The following is a 13,505-nucleotide window of genomic DNA, read 5'->3' as shown; positions in this document are numbered from 1 at the left end:
GATCTAATGATTTAAGGGCGGATTTCATCGTTTATTATCATATTTAATTATCATTAATTCCCTGCAACATATTGATGTCTATCATTTTTGGAATCGGAATTGTTTGTGTTATTTTCTGAAAATTGCTGTTAAAAATTGTTTGGAATGAGTGTATGTGTATGCTTGGTGATTTGGTGGCTGCTTTAGCAGTGGAATTGATGGTTAGGTCAGGGGTTACTAGATCCGATCAGGGGTTACTAGGTCCGGTCAAGGGTTACTTGGATAAGGGTTACTAGATTCGGTCAAGGGTTACTATAGGTCCGGTTAGGGGTTACCAGGTCAGGTTAGGATTTACGTTACTAGGTCCGATCATGGGTTACAAGGTCGGTCACTAGTAGTTTGTTTGGATGTAGAGAGATGGAGGGAAGGGAAGGGGAGAGAAAGGAAGGGATGAGTTTTCCTCCACTTGGAGAGCAAAGATGGGAGGTGATGGAATTGGGAGGAAATTATTTCCTTCCACAATTAAGAACAAATCTTTCCAAATTAGAGAAGATTTGGAAGGAAAATTGAGCAAATCTCTCCAGCACCCTGCACCTGCTGTTTGTAGCCTCCACCACATCAATTGCCGCCATATCCAAAATTGAGTTATGGTTCTTCAAAAATCAGTTTTCTAGAAAAAAAAAAAAAAGTGTTATCATACGAAAATCAATTTTTAAAAAATGTGTTCTTCTTTTTCTATAACCAATTTGTTTTGATTTTTAAAAATCAATTTTCAGAAATTTTGGGTTTAATTTTCAAAAATCAATTTTCTAAAAATTTCATTTTGGAAAATCGACTGGGAAATGATTTATAGGTTTTTTGTTTTTGGAAAATTTGTACGTAAGAATTTATACTTCCAAAGGTTTATATTTTGAAATTATATTATGTGACTATTTCTTTAATTTCGAAAAATTTTGAATTTCTATTTATATTATCTCAAGAACAAAAACATTAGTTCAACCATGGGTAAAATTCACAAGAACAAGCAAATTCCCTCACTTTCTCTTCCTTCATTTACTCTATTATCCAAATGAAGGATTTGGTGTTATTCACCCCTCCCCTTTTCTTCACCTCCCCTTCCTTCATCTTCCTTCCCCTTCCTTTCCTTCCAAAAGTTCTATCCAAACACAGTGTAGGTCTAGTCATGGGTTACTAGGTCGGTCAGGGGTTACTAGGTCGGAGGGGTTACTTTGGTCAGGGGTTAATAGGTCGGTGGGGTTACTTTTGTCATATTTTAGGTGGCCACAGCGTGCGGCCAGTCACACACAAAACATCCTGTAAAATTAGAATCATAATCTAGATGCAAACTTTATTTTTACATAAAATGATTTTTTTTTTTAATTAGAAAGTAATTTTGGCAGAATTTTTTTAATAATATATTGCCAAGTGTCCCCTTAGATTCACTTTTAGTAGCATGAAATAGATGGGAATTTATGGTCAAAGTTTTTGAAGTTTGACCCTATTATTTGCAATGGGGCAAAAAATTAGGGCATAAGCATACTTTGTATTTCGTTTGTTTTTTAAGGGACAAAATCATAATATATTGGGATAAAAACGTGTAAAATCACTAATTAATAACTACTTCGTCCGTATTTTGGGGGTTGTTAGGTTTGTTAAATTGAAATTGATTGGTATGGAAGGTATGGATTCTAAACCGGTAAACCCCATAACAGTCTAAACTTGTTTGGTTTATTCTTTGAAATTGTTTTTACAATTCGTTAAAGGAATGGATTGTGAATCTTAAAGGGAAAGGTGAGTATGAGATTTTAGGGAATGTGGTGGAATTAGAACCCATCAGTATGAGATTCCATACTATATTTGCCTAACCAAATAACGTAATAGATGAAATGGATTTTAACTTTATTCCAATCCATTCCAAAAACTCCAACCAAACGGATGAAATGATCTCCTCATGTCGTATTTTTCACATTCTCTCTCTTCCCCACTTATACGCACTTTTGCTTTTTAGATTTTTTTTATTCTTCAACCAACTCACTTCCATCGAACATAATATTTTCTACTATCCCTCCTAAAATTTCGTGTCTGGAGAAATGGAGCAAGTAATTAATATAGATTATTATTATTTTTTTTTATTGTAGTAATAAAACTAAAAACGGTTAAGGTGCACGAGCAACACGGCATAGTTAACCATGTCCGAAAGCTCTTTTGATTTGGCCTTATATTACAATTAGTCGTTGGAGAGTGAGAGATAACTCAAGTGGTTAGGGGAATGCTGGGATCAATTCTCATTATCTGCCCTTGTGGCTCTTTTAAAAAAAATAGTTGTTTGGAAAAATACGTAAATAAATAAAAATAAGGAAAATAATGTTTGCACACTATTCTTAAGATTTAAAAAATAGGAATTAACATTAATGAGGGAAAATAAGTGAAAAAAACATTTTAAAGGGTATAATTGTCCAAATATTATGAATACGAGTTATCTCAAACATTTTAAAAGGTAGGGAAAAAGACACTAACAAACCGACTACATCTGACATGTACTTCTAGAGTTCTAGTTCATAGGTATGAACTCGACGCCAGCAGATTTACAATACTGATATCTAGACAAAGACACACAACACTGACTCAACGACGACATGGAAATGAAAAAACAACCATTATTATTAAGATCGCGATTAAAATCGTAGAATTGTACGATTTGATGATCCTAATTCACTCAAACGATTTGAATCGTAGCCAGCAAAGTCATTTATTCGAAGAATTGCTAGTAGAATCGATAGAATCTGACAGATTTTACGATTCTATACAAATTCTACCAATTCCACTTCTACAAAAAAGTTTGAATTTCGAATTTGATAACTTTTGATTCTGAGGTTAAAATAGTGCTTATAATTTATCATTGGAAAATTCTTCTAGTGTACTTTCTAATCTAATTGGAATCAGGTCAATGATTTGGGCTCAGATTTAATATCTTGCTCATATCTTATTCAATATAAATAGAAATTAAGCTAATGAAACATCACTTAAAAGCTTTTTAAAAATCCTATCTAATCGTTTGATTTTCATGGACAAAATCATAGATTCACGAGTCTTATGGGCTCAGATTTGGACATATAATACTTTGTAACATGAGTTTGTACTTTTATAGTTATCATTCTTTAATTATCTCTTTCAAGTTTCAACCAAACTAAATTGACACCTAGTATTCCGATCCATTTTTATCGGATTTTATATTAGGGAAACAATTCTAGGTGTGAATTTTGTAACTAACTTGAATCATAGACAGTGACCTACGACATTCCCTAGATTGGTTGAGACTACTTTGCAATCAAAGACACTACAAACGACAATTGTAATTAATTTGAAATCCAAACATCCCAGTAAAACTCATATCAACTTAATTATCTTATTTTTATTTGTTTTATATATAAATAATGACTCAGGGCATCGCTCTAAAAACTAGTTTTTAATCAAGTAAGGGGTATGTACCTTATGTTCCAAAAATCGCATTACGTGATTTCTAATATTTACATATTTTTCAATTAAAAAAAAAGAATATTATTATAAGATGTACCACATAAACAATTTTTTTATTTTTTTTTTACAGCAGACATATAAACAATTCTAAATACAAGTACTACCTCTGTTTCATATTATTTGCAACATTTACACATTTTTCCTATCTACTTTATGTCAAGTTGTTGTCAAATAATATGAAACGGAGGTAGATATCCAATCAAATGAGAGAAAAACGCACTATAACATATTAAATAAATTATTTGAACTCACATATAAACATTACAAATTTAATTTATCGTTTAGTTCCTTTCTAATTAATGTGAAATTGGCAGTTGGCAAATGAGGCAGATGTTATTAATTTTCCGTGGCATGGGCAATAAAGAGAAGATCCAAGTTTATCACACTGAGAAACATTTGTTGTTAATTAAATGATAGTTATGTAAATAACTTGCCTTGGTAAACATGTTGTGACAGTAAAATAATTTGTTTTCTAATTTAGTGTCCACCTGGCATTTAACCTGAGTTACATCTTTACCTTACCAAAGTTTGGTCAGTTTGAGTTGTTTGTTAATTAGCATGAAGCAACTCCGTTTGTTGTCATTCTCTTCCTCAATTAATGAAGCTTTATCATCCTCCATTGTTGAACTTCCTCTTTTTAGAGAGGGATGCCCAACTCCTAACCTTGATAAGTTTATTAAATTTATCAAGGGGTAAATTTGTAATTGCATAGTAACACCAATCTTGCTCCCTTAACAGCGCTAGCAAACGATATGGGCGAAAAGTCTACACTTCGTAAGCTAAGGGAAGTGGTGGGTAACAGTACTAACTTTGCATTTTTCGTATTTTTATTTTCATATTTGCCACATGATAAGAATATTAAACTTATCAGTGTTAGGAGTTAGGAATTTCCCCATTTAGAAGATTTATTTTCTCCACACCAAACACTCTATCCTATCGGGCTTAACCGTTCCCCTTATTTCCATAATTTTTCTTAGGGTTTTCTTTAAAATCTTTCAACGTCGGAATTCCTCCATTATTAAATCGTGTTATTGAACCCTGAAATTTGTCCACTGTCAACTCCAACCTTCCTCCATTGTTGCCTTGTTGGTATTGAAGAAGTTAAGCATGAGATTTTATGGGTTTTAAAGGATTTCCAAAATTTAAATTTTGGGAAATTGTTGGTTTTTTTGGAGGTGGGTTTTAATTGGGGTTTTGTGGAGAAGGTGTAAAGCTTTACCACCACAATTATAAAGGGTGCATTGCAATGAATAGTGATCAAGTTGTATAGTTTGGAATATTTGTTTGACTGCTGTTGTTTCTGGTCTTGGTTCCTTGTGCCCTTTCTTGGTTCTGGCTCCCCTGAAGCACCCTTTTTAGAAGGTGGTTTATGGGGTTTCGAAATCTGGGGGGGTGGTTGGGCCCTTTCGGTCTTGTGTAGTTTTGGTGATGGCCTGTCAAAACATTACAATGTACAAGTCCTGTCACCTCCTGTATAGACTTGGATATCTCCATATCCACCACAATCATGCCCAATTTTACCCACCCCAACCCCAATCCGAATGAACACAACATCGACTCATCGGATCAATCGAGTATCCCCTTATCACCCATCTCAATTAACCCTTCAATCACCACCAATTGCACCAACAATTCTGCCGCCATATCCAACTCGCCGAGTTCCAACCCCATCCACTCTATCCCGGGCCTCGCCTTTATCACAACCACACCACCTCTTCCCAACATTCCCAACCCCTCACCTTTGGCCGGTTATGAGAATAACACCGGAACCAACCGAAAAATTGATAATTATAGAGGCGGGTATCCAAATAATGATGAATCATCTTATTCCACCCGTTCATCCAGATTACGAAAATCTGTTCATCCCTATAGAAATCCCTCCAAAAAATCCACCAACATTCCCATTGCAATTAGCAAGTCAGGTGTTGAACCTAATGGAGAGCAACAACCTAATAGTGATATTAGAAACGCAGAGAAGCGTAATGGGTGTCGAATTGGATCTCCAATATACAAGCACGGGGAATCTAATGCAGGGCATTCGAATGATAGCATCCCCATTATCGATGGAGGATATTTGGGCGATGGGGATGCTAGACCAATGGAAGGATTGGGGGAAACTCTTCCCAACCAAGAATAATCATTTGGAGCATCGCAAAGGGATTTTTCCCGATTTTCCTTTACCATATGTTAACATGAAATCTGTCCTATGGAATGTTAGAGGTGCTACGAGTAAAGATTTTGCTCCCCACGCTATTGAAATTGTTAGAATGCATACACCTGATATTTTGGTTTTATTGGAGACTAAGCTAAATCGAGTGATGAAATTGCTCATAAACTTTGTTGAAGGCTAAGGTTTGAGGAGTTCAAGTCTATCCCGGCTAGAGGACTTAGGGGGGGTATTTGGTTATTCTGGCGCAAGCCGGCTATCCTTATAGACATGGCTGTTGACGCCCCTCATGCTCTTCATGCACTTTTCAAATTATCTCCAAATGATCCGGAGGTTCTCATTACGGGAGTGCATGCTCCTTCATCAAGCAATGAGAAAAGGGAGCTTTGGAAAAAGATAGGGGATAATCCACCTCCACCTTCTACTCCGTGGCTGCTCATGGGGGATATGAATGAGGTGGTGTCTCAATCGGAGAAGATGGGGGGAAGACCAGCAACTAATTCTCAAGGTAGGGCCTTTACGGAAATGACTGATGCTGAGGGGCTCATTGACATGAGGTATAACGGTCTTGCTTTTACTTGGAACAACAGAAGGGAAGGAACGGAACTAATTAGGGAAAGGCTGGATCGAGCTTTAGCAAATGCTGAGTGGTTGAAAGTGTATCCGAAAACACAGGTATATCACTTAGCCAGAACTTATTCTGATCATTGCCCTATTTTAATTTGCACTGGTGATAATATTGTTATTAATAAAAATTATCCTTTTCGATGCAAGGAAGCTTGGATCGGAAACCCTAGCTTTGATGAGTTTTTCAATAAAACGTGGGGAAAGGGAAATAATTTTTTTCAGTCTAAAGAATGTTTCATAACTGAGGTTAAGGAGTGGAATAAGCATGTGTTTAATGAAAGTACGCAGAGTAAAAACCGTATCATGGCTCGAATTCTCGGCATCCAAAAAGCACTAAGTATTAGATATTCATCCTTCTTAATTAATCTTGAAAAAAATCTCCTAAATCAGCTTAATGAGGTCCTTAAATTGGAACGTATTAAATGGGCTCAAAGGGCGGGGGTAGATTGGAGAAAATACGGGGATTGGAATACGAAGTATTTTCACATCTTGGCCAAAGTTAAAAACAGCAGGGGTAAAATTTTATGTCTAAAGGATGAATCTGGGAATTGGATAGATAATCAAACTATGTTAAAAACGGTTTGTGTTAACTATTTTAAGAGGATTTTCGAGTCAAGACAAATTTCTCAACCTAGAGTAGTAACTTTTACCCCTAGAGAAGTGGTTAGTGATGATGACCTAGTGTTCCTTACTAGCAAGGTTACTTCGTTGGAAATTAAAAATGCTTTGTTCATGATGGCTCCCATGAAGAGTCCAGGTCCGGATGGTATCCAACCTAGGTTTTTCCAAAAATATTGGGAGGTGGTGGGTAATTCTATTATTAATCTTGTCACGGATTCTTTAAGGAAGGGTAGCATCCCGGCTTATGTCAATGAGTCTTATATTTGTCTAATTCCTAAAATTGATCAACCGGAAAATATGAATGATTTTAGACCTATTGGTTTATGTAATACCATTTACAAAATCATTACTAAAATCATAGCAAATAGAATTAAACCTCTTTTAAGGAATTTAATTAATCCGGTCCAATCTAGCTTCATAGAAGGAAGATCTATTGATGAGAACATCTTAGTCATTAAGGAAATTGCTCACTTTTTTGAAAAGGCAAGCAAAAAACACCTAATGGCGTTCAAAATTGATATTTCTAAGGCCTATGATAGCTTAGAATGGGGTTTTATTAGGGAAACTTTGTTGGGATTAAATTTTCCGATCTTACTTGTTAATCTCATTATGAGTTGCATAACTACCCCTTCTATATCTATTTTGTGGAATGGAGAAATCACGGATAATTTCACTCCCTCGAGAGGAATTAGGCAAGGTGATCCCCTCTCATCTTACATTTTTGTTCTATGTCTTGAAAGATTGTCCTTAATGATTGAACAAAGGGTGGGAGAGGGTCTTTGGGAACCAATTAAAATTGATCATGATGTGTGTGTGTCTCACCTCTTTTATGCCGATGATGTGTTCCTCTTTGCTAGAGTGTCGGTTGAAAATGTTAGGACTATTAGGGATGTTCTCCTTGAGTTTGGTAATAAATCCGGTTTGTTTATTAGTCCTACCAAATCTAAGGTTATTTTTCCCCCAAAATGTGCTTATCTCTCAAAAGTACCATTCTTAGTGTCTCCAATGTTAAGGGAGCCCCATCTTTTGGTAAGTATTTGGGTGTGAATAATAGTCCCAATAGACTTAGAATTAAGGACTATAGTGACCTTTTGAACAAAACTAAAAATAGAATAAAAGGTTGGCAAGCTAAACTCCTTAATATGGCCGGAAGATGTACTTTAATCAAGTCCGTTCTTAACTTACCCCCTTTATGCCATTCAAACTACTCTTCTTCCTAATACCATTCTTAATGATTTAGAGAGGAGTTGTAGAAGATTCCTTTGGAACAAAGTCGATAAAACTCACTACTTGCCTAGGACTAGTTGGGAAAAGGTATGTTTACCTTTAGGACTAGGTGGGCTAGGTATGCGTAATCTAAAAAATTGGAACCTTGCGTTTATGGCTAAACTTGGGTGGAGAATTTTACATGAACCGGACAAATTATGGTTTAGAATTCTTCGTGCTAGGTATTTTAAAAGATCTTCCTTTCTAAATACCATCCCTAGTGCTAAGGATTCTCCTCTTTGGAGGGACATTCTTAAAGGGAAGGACTTACTAGTGAAGGGTATTTCTTATAGGATCGGCAATGGAAAGGATATTTGTCTATGGTACCATCATTGGGTGGGGGATAAACTCATCTACTTGGTTATTGATAAACCCATTCCTAACTATATGGCTCATTGGGGGGGTTAATTATATCATTGATAATGGGAAGTGGAATACTAGTAGAATAAAACATATCATTCCGGATTTTCTTTGCAAACTCATTGAGAGCATCCCCCTTCCAACATTAGCTTCGGTTGAGGACACTCTTTGTTGGGGCATAGAGACTAATGGTCAGTTTTCAATCCGAAGTGCCTATAAACTAGCTTCTAATTTTGTCAATCACCCCTCTTTTCCCCGTATTAACTGGAAAAAACTTTGGCATATTACAATTCCCTTCAAGTACAAAATGTTGGTTTGGAACATAGGTCATCAAATACTACCCACGGCAACAGTTCTAGCTGCAAGAATAGAAAATTTTGAGTCAATGTGTACTAGATGTAGTCTAGATTTGGAGACTCACCTTCACTTGTTTAGAGATTGCATTAACTCTAGGACTTTATGGTCTAGAATTTTCACTTTAAACAAAATGGACAAGGAGTTTAACTACCACACTTTTTTCAACACTAATTGGGAAGGATGGATGAGTTACAATCTAAATATGAGTGCTACTTGGAGAGTTACTTGTGGCATCTATGGAAGGCTCGAAACTATGCGGTTTTCCAGCGTGCCATTTATCATCCCATTACTTTGTTTTTAAAGTATAAGCTGGATTTGGCTACCACTCTTAACATTTTTCAGGGAAAAGGAAGGATTCCTGCTATATTGATCAGAGAAACCAGGTTGCAAAGACCAAGGGGAACATGCATTAAAATTAACACTGATGGGGCTTGGCGCAAGAATGGCCACACTGCAGGGGCAGGAGCTGTTGCGAAACTCTCTGATGGTACCTGGTTCTTCGACAAAGCTTGGAATGTTGCTGCTAGTGATTCTGCCCAGGTGGAGCTCATGGCAATGAGATAAGGTATGCAAATGGCGGTGGATGCCCAGCTCTAGGAGGTTACCATTGAAATAGATGCTTTTTCCCTCAAGAAGACCATTGAGAATGTTGCTAATTATGGCACGCATGAATTAGCAGTCATACTAATGGATATGCAGGCCTTGCTGGATAAAGGATGCTCTTTTAACTTCAATTATGTGCCTCGTGAAGCTAATAGAGTCGCTCATAATCTTGCTAAAAACGCTCTTGAAACTGGTAGTCTAGCCATGGCAATGGGAGTAGAAAGTGGAGAAAAGTTCTTTAATGTGGTGCCTAGCTTTGGAAAGGAAGTCTATGAAGATGATCTCACTGGAAGCACCTAGTTTAATTTTAACTCCAAGACTGGCTGGTTTATGGAAATCCTGATGACTCTTAAACACAATCTCATTCTATGTAATGCTCGTTGGTTTCGAACTGTAGGATGTTTAACTTGTTTTTTTGTTTGTTCACTTATCATCGAAAGCCTTAATGGGCTTAAGGGGCTAAGTGTTTATGTGCTTGGAGACCCCAATTTTGTATCATTGACTATCTTAATTAATTAAGTTTCTCCTTTTCCCTTAAAAAAAAAACCAAGGAAATAAGCCTTATAAAACAAACACCCCTTTGTTTTTAGTATTGGATATTATAATATTATTAATTGATTTTCCATTACTCTTTTTTAACACAACACGAAGGATATATATATTACAAGCTTATAGCCTCAGAAAGTTGTTTACAACAAAAGCCTACCTCTGCACAGTCATTAAGGAAAACAACCCAAAATGAATGACTAGAAGCAGAGGAGAGAAACAGCAGAGGACAGCTGATATTACCACTAAAACTAGGATCACTATCATCATAAGGATGGATAGTGATATAGAGCATAGAGTTCTGCATATAATATATTGAAAAGACAGGATTAAGCTTAAACATAAAACTAAAATACTTATCATACAACCTATATTACTGATAATAGTGATAATAGTGACAGAAGTAGACATCCACAGCATCGAAACTACCTTACAAAAGTGACTATCCAGATAATGAAGAAACCCCCAAATCAGCATCATAAATATGCTTAGCAAAGGGAGGAACCAGGAAATGATCCTTATGCCCAATGCTCATGTCCATTCCATAAGCTGCAAGACTATGAGCCAAGACATTTTTTTCCCTAGGAACGTGCCTAATGAGAATGTTCCCATTGGCCTGCAGAATACCAGCAACATCATTGATCACAGCATATAACTCATGATGGGGAACATGATCCACCGATTTGAAGAGCTTGGTAAGGTATTCTGAATCAATTTCCAACTCGATTTTTTTAACCATGAATTCAAGAGCAACATTGAGGCCTTCTCTCATAGCAAACAATTCAGCAGCCAGAGGGGTAACCGCATTATATTTGTTGGAAAACCCAAAGAACCAAGTCCCATTGCTCCTTCTGATAACTCCACCACCAGCTGCCATCTCTGAATTCCTCCACGCACCATCAGTGTTCAATTTAATAAAACCTTCCCTAGGAGGATTCCAATTAGAAGAACCAGGACTGGCAGCTTCAGCTTTCTCTTTCCCCTGCAGAATATGAGCATTCATTTGATAGTCCACATAGAATCTGCTATAAACATGTATGGATCTGAACATCTTTCTCTCAAAAACAGCAGTATTTCGATCCTTCCAAATATGCCAAATGCAAGTACAAAAAATCATCTTCCATTTATCAGAATGTGAAAGGTTAAAAGAGATCCAATAATCATCCCAAGTGAGATTTTTAAATGAAGAGAAGTTAAAGTTTTTGGGTATGGGAAGTCTTTGGAAAATGTAATTCCAAAGAATGGAAGAGGAGAAGCAATCTCTAAAAAGGTGTAGATGGGTCTCCTTAGATAAAGAGCACCTACAACAAACTGGAGAGATAGTGGGGATATAAGAAGAAATAGAATTTGCTACTGGAAGAATTGAATGAGCACAATGCCAAAGGAGCATATTAAATTTATGTGGAGTCTTGATTTTCCAAATATTCTTCCAAAGGGCACTATGAAAAGGCTGCTGAGAGAGAGAGTAAAAATCAAAAGAACATTGAAGATGATAGGCTGATTTTATACTAAAGTTTCCATCCTTAGATGGGGCCCAACGAATGAAATCCTCAAAATTCGAGTCCATGGAGATAGGAATTAGTAAGATAAGCTTAAGAATATTAGGAGGCATGAGATGTTTGATATCCTCAAGATACCAAGAATGATTCCTAATAATATGGGAAACCCCCCAATGAGCTTTGGAAAGAGGAACATCCCCCTGTACAAAATGATAAAGAGGTTTGGAAGCCACCCAATGATGATACCAAAGATAAGTAGAAGCTCCATTACCTATTCCAACAATCATGCCCTTGGATAAAAGGTCCCTACCTTTTAAAAGATCTCTCCAAATAGGTGAATGATGAGGTTTGGGAAAGAAATCTAAAAGAGCAGAATGTTGGAGATATTTGTCATTGAAAAGTTTCACCCAAAGTTTTGAATGATCATTAAGCATAGACCAACCCAACTTTGCCATAAAGGCAATATTCCATTCTCTCAATTTTCTGATGCCTAATCCCCCAGCTGCTATAGGTTTGGTAACAACTGACCAACTAGTTCTAGGTAGATATCTTGATCTATCAACCTTATTCCACAAAAATTTTCGACAACCTTTCTCCAAAGATTGAAGAACTGAACATGGAAGTAAATTAGTTTGCATAGAAAAAACTGGGTAAGCATTTAGAACAGATTTGATCAGAGTTTTTCTTCCAGCAATATTGATAAGCTTAGATTGCCAACCTTTTATTCTATCCAAAGATTTTTGAAGGAGATCATGATAATGAGAGATCTTAAGCTTGTTGGGGCGAATTTCAACTCCTAAATATTTGCCAAAGGAAGAGGAGATTTTGAAAGGATACAATAACTAAGTCCCTGTCTAACAGGAAAACACATGGAATGAGGAAAAATTATGGAAGATTTAGTCATATTAACTTGTAACCCAGAAATTTTTCCAAATTCAGACATAATTCCCATGATATTATTCAAGTTCAAAGAGGAAGCATGACCAAATAAAAACATATCATCTGCATAAAAGAGGTGAGAAAGGGAGATGTGTTTAGACACTTTGAGGGGCTTCCAACTTCTATCAGCAACAGCTTTTTCAATCATCAAAGAAAGTCTTTCTAGACAAAGAACAAATATATAAGAAGAAATCGGATCACCTTGTCTAATTCCCCGAGAAGGAGAGAATTCATCAGTTATTTGACCATTCCAAAGGACGGAAATTTTGGGAGTAGAAATACATGACATAATGAGATCAACCAAGGAACCAGGAAATCCAAAACCCCTAAGAGTGGTCTCAATAAAACTCCATTCTAGACTGTCATATGCTTTTGCCAAATCAAGCTTTAAGGCCATGATATTTTTTTCCTTTTTTTGCCTTCTTGAACATGTGTGAGATTTCTTTAATCACAATAATATTATCCTCTATTCCTCTGCCTGGAATGAAACTGGATTGAAGAGGATTAATGAGAGAGGGGAGAAGAGGACGGATTCTAGCATAAATGACTTTTGTGAGCAATTTATAGATGGAGTTGCATAAGCCAATAGGTCTAAAATCAGTGATATATTCAGGCCGCTCTTTTTTAGGAATAAGAGAAATGTAGGAAGAGTTGATATTATCAGGGAGAGAATTGGAAGAAAAGATATTATCAGTGATATTATGATTTTCCATTACTCAATTGTCAATTCCATAATTCTCATGATTGCTCTGCCTATTTGTTTTTTTCATAAAACAGAAGACATTCTATGCATGTATAAATCATTGATAACATCAGCAAAAGCAAAGTTGGAATATTTAATTTGGTCGTGCCGTGATCAACTTCAGCCATCTAATTTGGTCGAGTAACAACCATCTAATTCAACTACATCGATTATCATGCAAAATTATTAATAAATTTGCATGTATGTTCCACTATGTAGTATGTAACTAACTTCAATCAAATGAACATTGTTTTTAACAATA

Source organism: Chenopodium album, chromosome 23, assembly GCF_948465745.1.
Source record: "Chenopodium album chromosome 23, dcCheAlbu1.1, whole genome shotgun sequence".
Classification (NCBI taxonomy): domain Eukaryota; kingdom Viridiplantae; phylum Streptophyta; class Magnoliopsida; order Caryophyllales; family Amaranthaceae; genus Chenopodium; species Chenopodium album.
The sequence above is the reverse complement of the archived record's forward strand: the minus strand, read 5'-3'. Positions refer to the sequence as shown.